This window comes from Bos grunniens, chromosome 1 (genome assembly GCF_055505025.1).
Source record: "Bos grunniens cultivar Pamir isolate PY7600 chromosome 1, Bosgru_T2T1.0, whole genome shotgun sequence".
Taxonomy (NCBI): Eukaryota; Metazoa; Chordata; class Mammalia; order Artiodactyla; family Bovidae; genus Bos; species Bos grunniens.
In genome coordinates this window covers 6,097,850-6,113,489 of record NC_141165.1, presented here as the reverse complement: position 1 = coordinate 6,113,489, position 15,640 = coordinate 6,097,850, and the positions used below count along the sequence as shown (strand labels likewise).

The 15,640-nt window shown below is 43.1% G+C and overlaps 1 long non-coding RNA gene across 1 annotated transcript; it reads left to right on the top strand.

The window, feature by feature from the left end:
• The first annotated feature begins 775 nt into the window (after positions 1-775).
• Positions 776-15,209, top strand: LOC147378889 (uncharacterized). The gene is made up of 2 exons (XR_015170007.1): positions 776-942; positions 13,212-15,209. It is a non-coding gene; the product is annotated as an uncharacterized LOC147378889 (long non-coding RNA).
• The last annotated feature ends 431 nt before the right edge of the window (positions 15,210-15,640 follow it).

The following is a 15,640-nucleotide window of genomic DNA, read 5'->3' as shown; positions in this document are numbered from 1 at the left end:
GCTTAAGGTTTACTGAAGTTAAATATATTTTGAAAAAGAAAAAGAATTCAGTCTTTCAGTGTCTCGCGTATCTGTCAGACTCAGCTGTGTGAGGCCTTGGCGATTCTCAAGGGACAGTGGTTCTTTCTGAAGGGATGGTTTAGTGTTGGCACACTGAAATTTCAGAACCCAAGAAACACCCTGAAAATGACTTATGCCTTAAGAAACAACTTCGTCTGGTTTCAGGATTGGCAAAGTTAAAACTGTACTAGGAAATTCAGCCAAACCATTGAGATCAACACTCTTTATCATCTTCCCAAATGGCAAGTTATTTTCAGAAAACCAGACTTTGTGATATTAGCTGAATCTCACATTCCTACCCTACAGTTTCTTTAAAGTAAACAAGTGTCTAAAATGATGACGGTAAGACCTGCGGTTCAACATTCTGAGCATCTGCAAAGACTTGCATTCTCTCAGCAAAAATTTCCTGGCTGAACCAAAGCGTACATGAGAAAGGGTGGGGGAGGGGTTGTTTACATTTCCACAGCACATGTGCCTGGGAATATTATGAGTATTTTCAGTTACCCATCTTTAACCCAGATATTGAGAAAAAAAAAGAAAACATATTCTAGAAAGCAAATAAAGCATGCTACTGCTGCTGCTAAGTCGCTTCAGTTGTGTCCAACTCTGTGCGGCCCCATAGAGCCCACCAGGCTCCCCCGTCCCTGGGATTCTCCAGGCAAGAACACTGGAGTGGGTTGCCATTTCCTTCTCCAATGCATGAAAGTGAAAGGGGAGGGGGAGGAGCCAAGATGGCGGAGGAGTAGGACGGGGAGAACACTTTCTCCCCCACAAATTCATCAAAAGAGCATTTAAACGTCGAGTAAATTCCACAAAACAACTTCTGAATGCCGGCAGAGGACATCAGGCACCCAGAAAAGCAACCCAACTCTTCGAAAGGAGGTAGGAAAAAATATTAAAAACAAAAAAAAAGAGACAAAAGAGGGAGGGACGGAGTTCCGTCCCGGGAAGGGAATCTTAAAAAGAGAGAAGTTTCCAAACATCAGGAAACCTTCTCACTGCCGAATCTGTGCCGAGCTTTGGAAGCACAGAGGGCAACATAACAGGGAGAAAAAATAAATAAACAATTTAAAACTCGCAGATTGCGAGCCCTACAGTAACTCCCCCAGCAGAGAAGCAGCGCAGACGCCTGCATCCGCCATTAGCAAACCGGGGCTGGGCAGGGAGGCGCGGCGTGGGCTGCATCGCTGAGAGTAAGAATTTGGCCTGAATACCCTGAGCGCTATCTGAGCGAAATAATTTGGGCTAGCAAACCAGACTGTGGGATACCTACCACGCGAAAAGCCAGCCCTAACCTAAGACCGCCAGGCCCGCGCACGAAACAAAGGACTGAACAGAGATAGCCGGCTGTAGACCTTCCCCCTCCAGTGACAGGCAGCCAGAGCCGGAAGGGGGCAATCGCAGCCCCAGAGAGACATTATCTATAAAATTGTAAGCAGGCTTCTTTGCTAACTAAAACTTCTTGGGGGTCTGGACGGTCAACATCTGCCTGAGAAGGTGCGCCGGTTTTACATCCAGATAACCGAGTGGCAGGGAGGCGATAAGTCGCAGCATTGGCGCTCGCCTGGGAAGAGCAAATTGGCGCTCAGACCTGGGAAGAGCACAAAACGCAGGCCCAACTGAGTCTGCGCCTCTGAGGACTACCCGAGTGCCTGAACCTGAGCGGCTTGGACCTGGGAGGTGCATGCAGCCCAGGGCCAGCCTCGGATTGTTCCCGGCGGAACAACCTAGAGTCCGAGCAGTGTGGACAGGGAGGCTACACGCGCCGTGAGCGGGGGCAGACCCAGGGTGGCTGAGCCACTGCGAGCCCACGCCAGTGTTATTTGTTTGCAGCATCCCTCCCTCCCTCCCTCCCCACAGCGCGACTGAACAAGTAAGCCTAAAAAAAAAAAAAAAAGTGTCCTCCACCGTGCCCTTTGAGTCAGGGCGGAAACCAGATACTGAAGAGACTAGCAAACAGAAGAAGATATAACAGAGGGAAACGCCTTGGAAGCTATAGGCAATAGATCAAAACCCTGTGGTTACTATGGACTACATAGGAAGGGGCCTATAGATCTTGAGAAATATAAATCTGACCAAGGAACTAGCCAAAAATGAACTGAACCCACAACACCCACAAAAAAAAAAAACAAAAAAGTCCTAGATATATTTTTATTATTTTTACGATCATTCTTTCTTTTTTTTTTTTAATTAAAAAAAAAAAATTTTAAGTCCTCTATTGTTCCTTTAATTTTCACTTTTATAACCTATTACTTTGCAAAAAAAAAAAAAGGAAAAAAAAAAAAGACCCTATTTTTTTCTTCTTCAGCAAACTTCATATATATATATTTTATAATTTTTTGACCTTGGTTTTTTTTTGTTGTTGTTTTTGTTTTTTTCTTCTTTTCTTTAACATTGTATTTTTGAAATTCCAAACTCTACTCTAGATTTTTAATTTTCGCTTTTTGGTATATGTTATCAATTTTGTACCTATAGTTTTTTTTTATATAATTTCTGTGACTTTTTTTTTTTTTTCTTCTTCTCTGTTTCTTTCTCTTCTTCTTTTATATAACATTGTACATATGAAATTCCAAACTTTACTCTAGATTTTTAATTTATGCTTTTTGGTATTTGATATCAATTTTGTACCTGTATTTTCTTTATAATTTTTATGACATTGTTCGTATTTGTTTGTTTGTTTCCTCTCTTTATTTTTCTTCTTTTCTTTTTTTTTTTTTAACATTGTATTTTTGAAATTCCAAACTCTACTCTAGATTTTTAATTTTTGCTTTCTGGTATTAGTTATCAATTTTGTACCTGTACTTTCTTTATAATTTTCGCGACCTTGTTTGTTTTTGTTTGTTCGTTTTTTCTCTCTTTCTTTTCCTTCTTCTTTTCTTTAACATTGTATTTTTGAAATTCCAAACTCTACTCTAGATTTTTGATTTTCGCTTTCTGGTATTAGTTATCAATTTTGTACCTGTACTTTCTTTATAATTTTCGCGACCTTGTTTGTTTTTGTATGTTCGTTCTTTCTCTCTTTCTTTTCCTTCTTCTTTTCTTTAACGTCGTATTTTTGAAATTCCAAACTCTACTCTAGATTTTTAATTTTTGCTTTTATGTATTTGTTACCAATTTTGTAACTTTAAGGACCCAATCTTCAGGACCCATTTTTCACTAGGGAGTGAGATTACTGGCTTGACTGCTCTCTCTCCCTTTGGACCCTCCTTTTTCTCCACCAGGTCGCCTGTGTCTCCTCCCTAACCCCTCTCTACTCTACCCAACTCTGTGAATTTCTGTGTGTTCCAGACGGTGGAGAACACTTAGGGAACTGATTACTGGCTGGATCTGTCTCCCTCCTTTTCATTCCCCCCTTTTATCCTTCTGGCCACCTCTGTTACCTTCCTCCTTCTTCTCTTCTCTGTATAACCCCGTGAACATCTCTGAGTGGTCCAGTTGTGGAGTGCACATAAGGAAGTGACAACTGGCTAGCCCACTCTCTCCACTATTGATTCACCTCATCTCATCTGGGTCACCTCTAACTCCCTCCTCCCTCTTCTCTTCTCCATGTAACGCTGTGAACCTCTCTGAGTGACCCTCACTGTAGAGAAACTTATCATCTTTAATGTAGATGTTTTATCAATGGTGTTGTATAGAAGGAGAAGTTTTGAAACTACTGTAAAAATAAGACCGATAATCGGAAGCAGGAGACTTAAGTCCAAACCCTGACTCCAGGGAACTCCTGACTCCAAGGAACATTCATTGACAGGAGCTCATCAAATGCCTCCATACCGACACTGAAACCAAGCACCACACAAGGGCCAATAAGTTCCAGGGCAAGACATACCAAGCAAATTCTCCAGCAACAAAGGAACACAGCCCTGAGCTTCAAGATACAGGCTGCCCAAAGTCACCCCAAAACTATAGACATCTCATAACTCATTACTGGACATTTCATTGCACTCCAGAGAGAAGAAATACAGCTCCACCCACCAGAACACCGACACAAGCTTCCCTAACCAGGAAACCTTGACAAGCCACCTGTACAAACCCACACACAGTGAGGAAACGCCACAATAAAGAGAACTCCACAAACGGCCAGAATACAGAAAGGACACCCCAAACTCAGCAATTTAAACAAGATGAAGAGACAGAGGAATACTCAGCAGATAAAGGAACAGGATAAATGCCCACCAAACCAAACAAAAGAGGAAGAGATAGGGAATCTACCTGATAAAGAATTCCGAATAATGATAGTGAAATTGATCCAAAATCTTGAAACTAAAATGGAATCACAGATAAATAGCCTGGAGACAAGGATTGAGAAGATGCAAGAAAGGTTTAACAAGGACCTAGAAGAAATAAAAAAGAGTCAATATATAATGAATAATGCAATAAGTGAAATTAAAAACACTCTGGAGGCAACAAATAGTAGAATAACAGAGGCAGAAGACAGGATTAGTGAATTAGAAGATAGAATGGTAGAAATAAATGAATCAGAGAGGATAAAAGAAAAACGAATTAAAAGAAATGAGGACAATCTCAGAGACCTCCAGGACAATATTAAACGCTACAACATTCGAATCATAGGGGTTCCAGAAGAAGAAGACAAAAAGAAAGACCATGAGAAAATACTTGAGGAGATAATAGTGGAAAACTTCCCTAAAATGGGGAAGGAAATAATCACCCAAGTCCAAGAAACCCAGAGAGTACCAAACAGGATAAACCCAAGGAGAAACACCCCAAGACACATATTAATCAAATTAACAAAGATCAAACACAAAGAACAAATATTAAAAGCAGCAAGGGAAAAACAACAAATAACACACAAGGGAATTCCCATAAGGATAACAGCTGATCTTTCAATAGAAACTCTTCAAGCCAGGAGGGAATGGCAAGACATACTTAAAATGATGAAAGAAAATAACCTACAGCCCAGATTATTGTACCCAGCAAGGATCTCATTCAAGTATGAAGGAGAAATCAAAAGCTTTTCAGACAAGCAAAAGCTGAGAGAATTCTGCACCACCAAACCAGCTCTCCAACAAATACTAAAGGATATTCTCTAGACAGGAAACACAAAAACGGTGTATAAACTCGAACCCAAAACAATAAAGTAAATGGCAACGGGAACATACTTATCAGTAATTACCTTAAATGTAAATGGGTTGAATGCCCCAACCAAAAGACAAAGACTGGCTGAATGGATACAAAAACAAGACCCCTACATATGTTGTCTACAAGAGACCCACCTCAAAACAGGGGACACATACAGACTGAAAGTGAAGGGCTGGAAAAAGATTTTCCATGCAAATAGGGACCAAAAGAAAGCAGGAGTAGCAATACTCATATCAGATAAAATAGACTTTAAAACAAAGGCTGTGAAAAGAGACAAAGAAGGTCACTACATAATGATCAAAGGATCAATCCAAGAAGAAGATATAACAATTATAAATATATATGCACCCAACATGGGAGCACCACAGTACGTAAGACAAATGCTAACAAGTATGAAAGGAGAAATTAACAATAACACAATAATAGTGGGAGACTTTAATACCCCACTTACACCTATGGATAGATCAACTAAACAGAAAATTAACAAGGAAACACAAACTTTAAACGATACAATAGACCAGTTAGACCTAATTGATATCTATAGGTCATTTCATCCCAAAACAATGAATTTCACCTTTTTCTCAAGCGCACATGGAACCTTCTCCAGGATAGATCACATGCTGGGCCATAAAGCTAGCCTTGGTAAATTCAAAAAAATAGAAATCATTCCAAGCATTTTTTCTGACCACAATGCAGTAAGATTAGATCTCAATTACAGGAGAAAAACTATTAAAAATTCCAACATATGGAGGCTCAACAACACGCTGCTGAATAACCAACAAATCACAGAAGAAATCAAAAAAGAAATCAAAATTTGCATAGAAACGAATGAAAATGAAAACACAACAACCCAAAACCTGTGGGACACGGTAAAAGCAGTCCTAAGGGGAAAGTTCATAGCAATACAGGCACACCTCAAGAAACAAGAAAAAAGTCAAATAAATAACCTAACTCTACACCTAAAGCAACTAGAAAAGGAAGAAATGAAGAACCCCAGGGTTAGTAGAAGGAAAGAAATCTTAAAAATTAGAGCAGAAATAAATGCAAAAGAAACAAAAGAGACCATAGCAAAAATCAACAAAACCAAAAGCTGGTTCTTTGAAAGGATAAATAAAATTGACAAACCATTAGCCAGACTCATCAAGAAACAAAGGGAGAAAAATCAAATCAACAAAATTAGAAACGAAAATGGAGAGATCACAACAGACAACACAGAAATACAAAGGATCATAAGAGACTACTATCAACAATTATATGCCAATAAAATGGACAACGTGGAAGAAATGGACAAATTCTTAGAAAAGTACAACTTTCCAAAACTGGACCAGGAAGAAATAGAAAATCTTAACAGACCCATCACAAGCATGGAAATTGAAACTGTAATCAAAAATCTTCCAGCAAACAAAAGCCCCGGTCCAGACGGCTTCACAGCTGAATTCTACCAAAAATTTAGAGAAGAGCTGACACCTATCCTGCTCAAACTCTTCCAGAAAATTGCAGAGGAAGGTAAACTTCCAAACTCATTCTATGAGGCCACCATCACCCTAATACCAAAACCTGACAAAGATCCCACAAAAAAAGAAAACTACAGGCCAATATCACTGATGAACATAGATGCAAAAATCCTTAACAAAATTCTAGCAATCAGAATCCAACAACACATTAAAAAGATCATACACCATGATCAAGTGGGCTTTATCCCAGGGATGCAAGGATTCTTCAATATCCGCAAATCAATCAATGTAATACACGACATTAACAAATTGAAAACTAAAAACCATATGATTATCTCAATAGATGCAGAGAAAGCCTTTGACAAAATTCAACATCCATTTATGATAAGAAGTCTCCAGAAAGCAGGAATAGAAGGAACATACCTCAACATAATAAAAGCTATATATGACAAACCCACAGCAAACATTATCCTCAATGGTGAAAAATTGAAAGCATTTCCTCTAAAGTCAGGAACAAGACAAGGGTGCCCACTTTCACCATTACTATTCAACATAGTTTTGGAAGTTTTGGCCACAGCAATCAGAGCAGAAAAAGAAATAAAAGGAATCCAAATTGGAAAAGAAGAAGTAAAACTCTCACTATTTGCAGATGACATGATCCTCTACATAGAAAACCCTAAAGAATCCACCAGAAAATTACTAGAAATAATCAATGACTACAGTAAAGTTGCAGGATATAAAATCAACACACAGAAATCCCTTGCATTCGTATACACTAATAATGAGAAAACAGAAAGAGAAATTAAGGAAACAATTCCATTCACCATTGCAACGGAAAGAATAAAATACTTAGGAATATATCTACCTAAAGAAACTAAAGACCTATATATAGAAAACTATAAAACACTGGTGAAAGAAATCAAAGAGGACACTAATAGATGGAGAAATATACCATGTTCATGGATTGGAAGAATCAATATAGTGAAAATGAGTATACTACCCAAAGCAATTTATAGATTCAACGCAATCCCTATCAAGCTACCAACAGTATTCTTCACAGAGCTAGAACAAATAATTTCACAATTTGTATGGAAATACAAAAAACCTCGAATAGCCAAAGCGATCTTGAGAAAGAAGAATGGAACTGGAGGAATCAACCTACCTGACTTCAGGCTCTACTACAAAGCCACAGTTATCAAGACAGTATGGTACTGGCACAAAGACAGAAATATAGATCAATGGAATAAAATAGAAAGCCCAGAGATAAATCCACGCACATATGGACACCTTATCTTCGACAAAGGAGGCAAGAATATACAATGGATTAAAGACAATCTCTTTAACAAGTGGTGCTGGGAAATCTGGTCAACCACTTGTAAAAGAATGAAACTGGACCACTTTCTAACACCATACACAAAAATAAACTCAAAATGGATTAAAGATCTAAACGTAAGACCAGAAACTATAAAACTCCTAGAGGAGAACATAGGCAAAACACTCTCCGACATACATCACAGCAGGATCCTCTATGACCCACCTCCCAGAATATTGGAAATAAAAGCAAAAATAAACAAATGGGACCTAATTAACCTTAAAAGCTTCTGCACATCAAAGGAAACTATTAGCAAGGTGAAAAGACAGCCTTCAGAATGGGAGAAAATAATAGCAAATGAAGCAACCGACAAACAACTAATCTCAAAAATATACAAGCAACTCCTACAGCTCAACTCCAGAAAAATAAACGACCCAATCAAAAAATGGGCCAAAGAACTAAATAGACATTTCTCCAAAAAAGACATACAGATGGCTAACAAACACATGAAAAGATGCTCAACATCACTCATTATCAGAGAAATGCAAATCAAAACCACTATGAGGTACCATTTCACACCAGTCAGAATGGCTGCGATCCAAAAGTCTACAAATAATAAATGCTGGAGAGGGTGTGGAGAAAAGGGAACCCTCTTACACTGTTGGTGGGAATGCAAACTAGTACAGCCACTATGGAGAACAGTGTGGAGATTCCTTAAAAAACTGGAAATAGAACTGCCTTATGATCCAGCAACCCCACTGCTGGGCATACACACTGAGGAAACCAGAAGGGAAAGAGACACGTGCACCCCAATGTTCATCGCAGCACTGTTTATAATAGCCAAGACATGGAAGCAACCTAGATGTCCATCAGCAGATGAATGGATAAGAAAGCTGTGGTACATATACACAATGGAGTATTACTCAGCCATTAAAAAGAATACATTTGAATCAGTTCTAATGAGGTGGATGAAACTGGAGCCTATTATACAGAGTGAAGTAAGCCAGAAGGAAAAACATAAATACAGTATACTAACGCATATATATGGAATTTAGAAAGATGGTAACAATAACCCGGTGTACGAGACAGCAAAAGAGACACTGATGTATAGAACAGTCTTATGGACTCTGTTGCAGAGGGAGAGGGTGGGAAGATTTGGGAGAATGGCAATGAAACATGTAAAATATCATGTAGGAAACGAGTTGCCAGTCCAGGTTCGATGCATGATGCTGGATGCTTGGGGCTGGTGCACTGGGACGGCCCAGAGGGATGGTATGGGGAGGGAGGAGGGAGGAGGGTTCGGGATGGGGAACACATGTATACCTGTGGCGGATTCATTTTGATATTTGGCAAAACTAATACAATTATGTAAAGTTTAAAAATAAAATAAAATTAGAGGAAAAAAAAAAAAAGAAAGTGAAAGGGGAAAGTGAAGTTGCTTGGTCGTGTCCGACTCTTAGCGACCCCATGGACTGCAGCCCATCAGGCTCCTCCGTCCATGGGATTTTCTAGGCAGGAGTACTGGAGTGGGCTGCCATTGCCTTCTCTGAAATAAAGCGTAGTTGAATTTTATCCTCTGAGCAAATGAGGTGGGGGGGGTGGTGGTTGGGGGTGCGCGGTCCCATGTGTCTTCCTCATTTTTCTCCAGGAGTGAATGACAGGAGGTTTTTCTCATCTTCAAAAAGCCATGTGCTGGTAAACCATCTCTGTTTATCTTTGCTCTGGGTCATCGTTGCTGTGTGTTGGCTTTTTCTAGTTGCCGTGAGCAGGGGCTACGCTTCGTTGGGATGCACCGGCTTCTCCGTGCAGGTGGCTTCTCTTGTGGAGCGCGGGCTCCACGCATGAGAGCTTTGGTAGTTTTGGCTCTCAGGCTCCAGAGCCTGGGTTCAGTAGTTGGGGCGCGCAGGCTTAATTGCCCTTCAGCACGTGGGATCTTCAGGGATAGAACGCAAGTCCCCTGCACCGGCAGGCGGATTCTTATCCACTGAGCCACCAGGGAAGTCCATAAACTGTTTCTTTGACAGGAAAGTCAAAATCCTGATTTGCAGCCTTTGCCAGTTTCTATGGTGTAAATATTCCTACCATGGCTAATGTCAAGGCATCAACAGCTTAGCAACCAGATCCCCTAAATTCCTGGATATTTATTGGCAGTTTCAAGAAGAGGGCTTCCCTGGCGCTCAGTGGTAAGGAACCCTCCTGCCAAGCAGGAGATGAGGGTTCCGTCCTTGGGTCTCAGAAGAAGGCAGAAGCCAGCTTCAATCCACTGCCTCAAAGATAATTTTTATTACTGTTATTACTGTCTATGACAAGTATCCGGAGAAGGCAATGGCACCCCATTCCAGTACTCTTGCCTGGAAAATCCCATGGACGGAGGAGCCTGGTGGGCTGCAGTCCATGGGGTCGCTAAGAGTTGGACACGACTGAGTGACTTCACTTTCACTTTTCACTTTCATGCATTGGAGAAGGAAATGGCAACCCACTCCAGTGCTCTTGCCTGGAAAATCCCAGGGATGGGGGAGCCTGGTGGGTTGCCGTCTATGGGGCCGCACAGAGTTGGACACGACTGAAGCGACTTAGCAGCAGCAGCAGTATGACAAGTTATCACTCATCTCACATATGTAGCTAACCTCACAGGGCATTGGTAAAACCCCAATAGGAAAGATAGAATTTGTGAAAGGTCTCTGCAGTTAAGAAACTTACAATTTAACAAGAGAGAAAAGACACACAATAAAGGGCTGGGAAAACACAGCAGATAGTGCCCTCTTCTCATGCTACATAGTTTGAAATGGTCTCTCCCCTTCTGGACACAGTTCATAAAGAGAGTCATAGTGGGACTCCTTGGTGGTCCAGTGGCTAAGACTCCAAGCTCCCCATGCAGAGGGCCTGCGTTCGATCCCGGGTCAGGGAACTAGAACGCACTTGTCCCAACCAAGGGTTCGCAGGGCACAGTTAAAGATCCTGCACACTGCAGCTAAGACGTGACACAGGCAAATAAGCAAATAATGAAAAGAATCTCAGGGCTTCCCAGGTGGTGCAAGTACTAAAGAATCTGCCTGCCAAAGCAGGAAATGCAGGTTTCCTCCCTGGGTCGGGAAGATTCCCCTGGAGAAGGAAATGGCTATTCACTCCAGTATTCTTGCCTGGAGAATTCCATGGACAGAGGAGCCTGGCGGGCTGCAGTCCATGGGATCACAAAAGGTTGACACGACGGAGCACGCACACACTAGACGGTAGAGAAAGAGTCGCTTTGGACCAGGGAATCCAGTCTACATAAGTGCAATTTAAACAGCCTGAGTGGGAAACAGGTCAACAATGAAAGCTGTCGCTGGAGGTTCAAGGTCACCTTGGACATATTCCTGCAGGCACAGGGATGTGTCCACGAGGAATGACTCAGAACAAATTTATCCCCCTCCTGGGGACATGGTAAGGTAAATATTTCGTCCATTGAGCCACGATCCACCCCAAAAGAAGCATTGCTCATTCGAAGATTGCAGAACATAATTCTGAGGACAATGATTTCTTCTCTGGGGGTCGTTAAGGGTTGTCACAGATTGAAGAAGTTTCCAGAACAAGCGAGGCATTCCTCTATCTGCCTTGGTCCAGGCACTGCCCACCAGCCACCTGCGTCCCAAGCCCCGCACTTGCCCTGGGGCCCAGACCGTGAGATCACAGGCTCCTAACAATGGTGTCTCTTCCATCAGTAACCCTCAGTTTGTAGATAGAGAATGCAATCCACAAACTGATCTGCAGACCTCAGAGTACAACCTGGGGACCTCTCCGGTGGCCTTTCCAGACAGAGGCGCTCCTGGCTGGGGTGATTGTGCGGATGTGGGATGCTCCTCTGGGTTGACAGTGAACTCAGGACGTACCAGGCCAGCTTAGCTAGCCCAGCGGTCATCTCTGCAGCCCCCTCCTCACCTCTCCCCAGCCCTCCCTCGGGGGAGCTGACCCCTGGCAGCCAAGCTTGCCTCTGGCGACCCCTCCAGACCCCAGACCTCAGGGCCCCCTGGTGGGGCTCACCCCGGCCGGCACCCCCGTGCTGTGAGCTCGTGTCTCCACTTTAAGTGTGCAGAGAGAGTTTCTCTCAGAGATGACCTCAGGCTACAGCTTAAGGAGCTCTGGGCCATTTCAAACAACAGGGAGGGCAAGTGGAAAATGACACCCCGGGGGAAGGCATTGAACGGTCTGCAAGGAACACAGTGGGAAGAGACACAGAAAACTAGACAGTTTCTACGCTCCACTGTTATAGCCACGCGTTCCAGGAAATAAACTCCCTCAGAAGGATGATGCAGATAGTGGAGTGCAGTTTATTACACCGGCAGGCCCAAGGCAGAGTCTCCTCTTAGCCAAGGACCCCGACCGTTTTTTGTGAAAACTTTATATACCCTAAGTGTATGTGCACAAACCTGCCTCCCCAAATTCCCTGAAACTAGTCTGAACAAAGGAAAAGAAAGATACAATCAAAGTTAACCCGTGATTTATATGCCTTAAGCCTAGGCAGTTAACAGTGGACAATGATCAATAGGCCTGTGGTCATATCCCAATAAGCATAATAGAATGTATGATTCTATTTGGTTACACAGATAATTAGGGTATTCTTTTAGGCGATGGAGAGTCTAGGTACGAGCCCCGGGGCTGTTCCTTCTTGGGGGGTCTGGTTTTCCAGTTGGTACATTGTTTCCATAGATACTGGGCAAATAGCTCAAAGTCCACAGTCTGGCCCAAGATGGAGTCCTGCTTTCGAGGTGGAGCCTGTTCTGTCTGTTTCCTCCTTCCCTACAACTGCTTCTAGGGGGAAGCAAGCCTGCAGCACACGCTGCCCCCAAACAGAGTTTCTCTCCTCTCTGGTTCTGGGCGTCTGGAGACGGTCCCCTTGGTGACTTGCCTGGGATGACAATGGAGCAGGGATGAGCGCCACCCACTCCCCCGCCACCCTGGCTCAGGCTGACGCTCCATCAGTCTATCCATATCCTAGCCCTCCTCCCCAGCCCACCGGGAGGGCTGGCTTCCAGCCCCGCGCAAGGCAGGAGAGCTGTCAGAAAATCGCCAGGCTCTGGGGGAGAGGAAAGCCTTCCGCCAGCCTTGCCTGGACTTTGTCTCCAGCCAGAGTGAGCTGTCCATGTCTCCAGAGAGGGTGACAGTGCTCCTCGGGCAAGGGGCTGGCTCCGGCTCAACTCAGCCCCCTAGTCTTGAGACTCCAGTGAGAGGGTAACAGACAGGAAGGCCAGGGGTCTCCAAAGGGAGGAAATAGGCTGCCAGTCTCAGATCTTTTTTATCTTTCTCTTAAGGGGCGAACTACGAACAAAGCTAGTGGAGGTGATGGAATTCCAGTTCAGCTATTCCAAATCCTGAAAGATGATGCTGTGAAAGTGCTGCACTCAATATGCCAGCACATTTGGAAAACTCAGCAGTGGCCACAGGACTGGAAAAGGTCACTTTTCATTCCAATCCCAAAGAAAGGCAATGCCAAAGAATGCTCAAACTACCACACAATTGCACTCAGCTCACATGCTAGTAAAGTAATGCTCAAAATTCTCCAAGCCAGGCTTCAGCAATATGTGAAGCATGAACTTCCTGATGTTCAAGCTGGTTTTAGAAAAGGCAGAGGAACCAGAGATCAAATTGCCAACATCCGCTGGATCATGGAAAAAGCAAGAGAGTTCCAGAAAGGCATCTATTTCTGCTTTATTGACTATGCCAAAGCCTTTGACTGTGTGGATCACAGTAAACTGTGGAAAATTCTGAAAGAGATGGGAATACCAGACCACCTGATCTGCCTCTTGAGAAATTTGTATGCAGGTCAGGAAGCAACAGTTAGAACGGGACATGGAACAACAGACTGGTTCCAAATAGGAAAAGGAGTTCGTCAAGGCTGTATATTGTCACCCTGTTTATTTAACTTCTATGCAGAGTACATCATGAGAAATGCTGTACTGGAAGAAACACAAGCTGGAATCAAGGTTGCTGTGAGAAATATCAATAACCTCAGATATGCAGATGACACCACCCTTACGGCAGAAAGTGAAGAGGAACTGGCTTAAAGCTCAACATTCAGAAAACGAAGATCATGGCATCTGGTCCCATCACTTCATGGGAAATAGATGGGGAAACAGTGGAAACAGTGTCAGACTTTATTTTTGGGGGCTCCAAAATCACTGCAGATGGTGACTGCAGCCATGAAGTTAAAAGACGCTTACTCCTTGGAAGGAAAGTTATGACCAACCTAGATAGCATATTCAAAAGCAGAGACATTACTTTGCCAACAAAGGTTCGTCTAGTCAAGGCTGTGGTTTTTCCAGTGGTCATGTATGGATGTGAGAGTTGGACTGTGAAGAAGGCTGAGCGCCGAAGAACTGATGCTTTTGAACTGTGGTGTTGGAGAAGACTCTTGAGAGTCCCTTGGACTGCAAGGAGATGCAACCAGTCCATTCTGAAGGAGATCAGCCCTGGGATTTCTTTGGAAGGAATGATGCTAAAGCTGAAACTCCAGTACTTTGGCCACCTGATGCGAAGAGTTGACTCATTGGAAAAGACTCTGACGCTGGGAGGGATTGGGGGCAGGAGGAGAAGGGGATGACAGAGGATGAGATGGCTGGATGGCATCACTGACTCGATGGACATGAGTCTGAGTGAACTCGGGGAGTTGGTGATGGACAGGGAGGCCTGGTGTGCTGTGATTCATGGGGTCGCAAAGAGTCGGACACGACTGAGCGACTGATCTGATCTAAGGGGCAGGAGGAAACAAATTAGTGTTACATTTTTTCCCCTTCTCTATACAAATTTAAAAAGAGGTTTCTCTTAAAATTCTGTGTTGCCGTAATGACACCTGGTTCCATCCGAACTTAGCTTTTCTCAAACCTTGAGCTCGCCAATGTATTTTTCTTATGGAAATGTTTGTCTCTAGCTATGTTACTGTGCTATGCATTTACCTTAGACTCTATCTTCCAGTCGTTTAAAGGCTCAGATTTAGGCTCAGAACCACTTGACAAACCAATATTTTATACTCATGCATTGTTCTCCTAATCTATGTTAATGAAGCTATATATTTGTATGGAAAACCTGGCTTTCTTCAAGATTCATGTCAATCGTTTTATGGCCTGGGATGACTCACCTGGTGAGTCTCTGAGTTTTGAGACGTTTCCTTTCTCCAATTAGCAGACTGCTAGTAGCTATTTAACAGCCAGCTAAAGACTAGCCTGCAGGTATTCTTTCTGCCCCCTTCTGATGTCTATGTCAGAAGCTTTCTCTATTTCTTTTATACTTTAATAAAACTGCATTACACAAAAGCTCTGAGCAATCAAGCCTTGTCTCTGGCCCCGGATTGAATTCTTCTTCTCTGGAGGCCAAGAATCCCGGCATTTTCCATGGTTCAGCTACAACATTTCACCAGCACGGGGGCTGTGTGGACTCACCGAGCACGGCACAGCTGTACATGGACCTCTGGTTCCCTCACCCACATCAGCCAGCCTCAGGGTCTTTCCCACTCCATCTCCTTGGCCGCCCAGGCCAAAGGCAAATGCCAGGGGCCCTGCCACCACTAGCTGCGTGTCAGTTCTCACGAGACCCTCTTCCAAACATCATCCCCTCTTCCAAATGGCTCCTCCCAGTTTTCAGGGAGACTGAGGCTTCAAGGCACTGATGCACCCCCAGCCCAATCATGCCTTTGTTGCATTCAATTTTTAAATTAAAAACATTTTTTAATCATTATTGGTTAAGA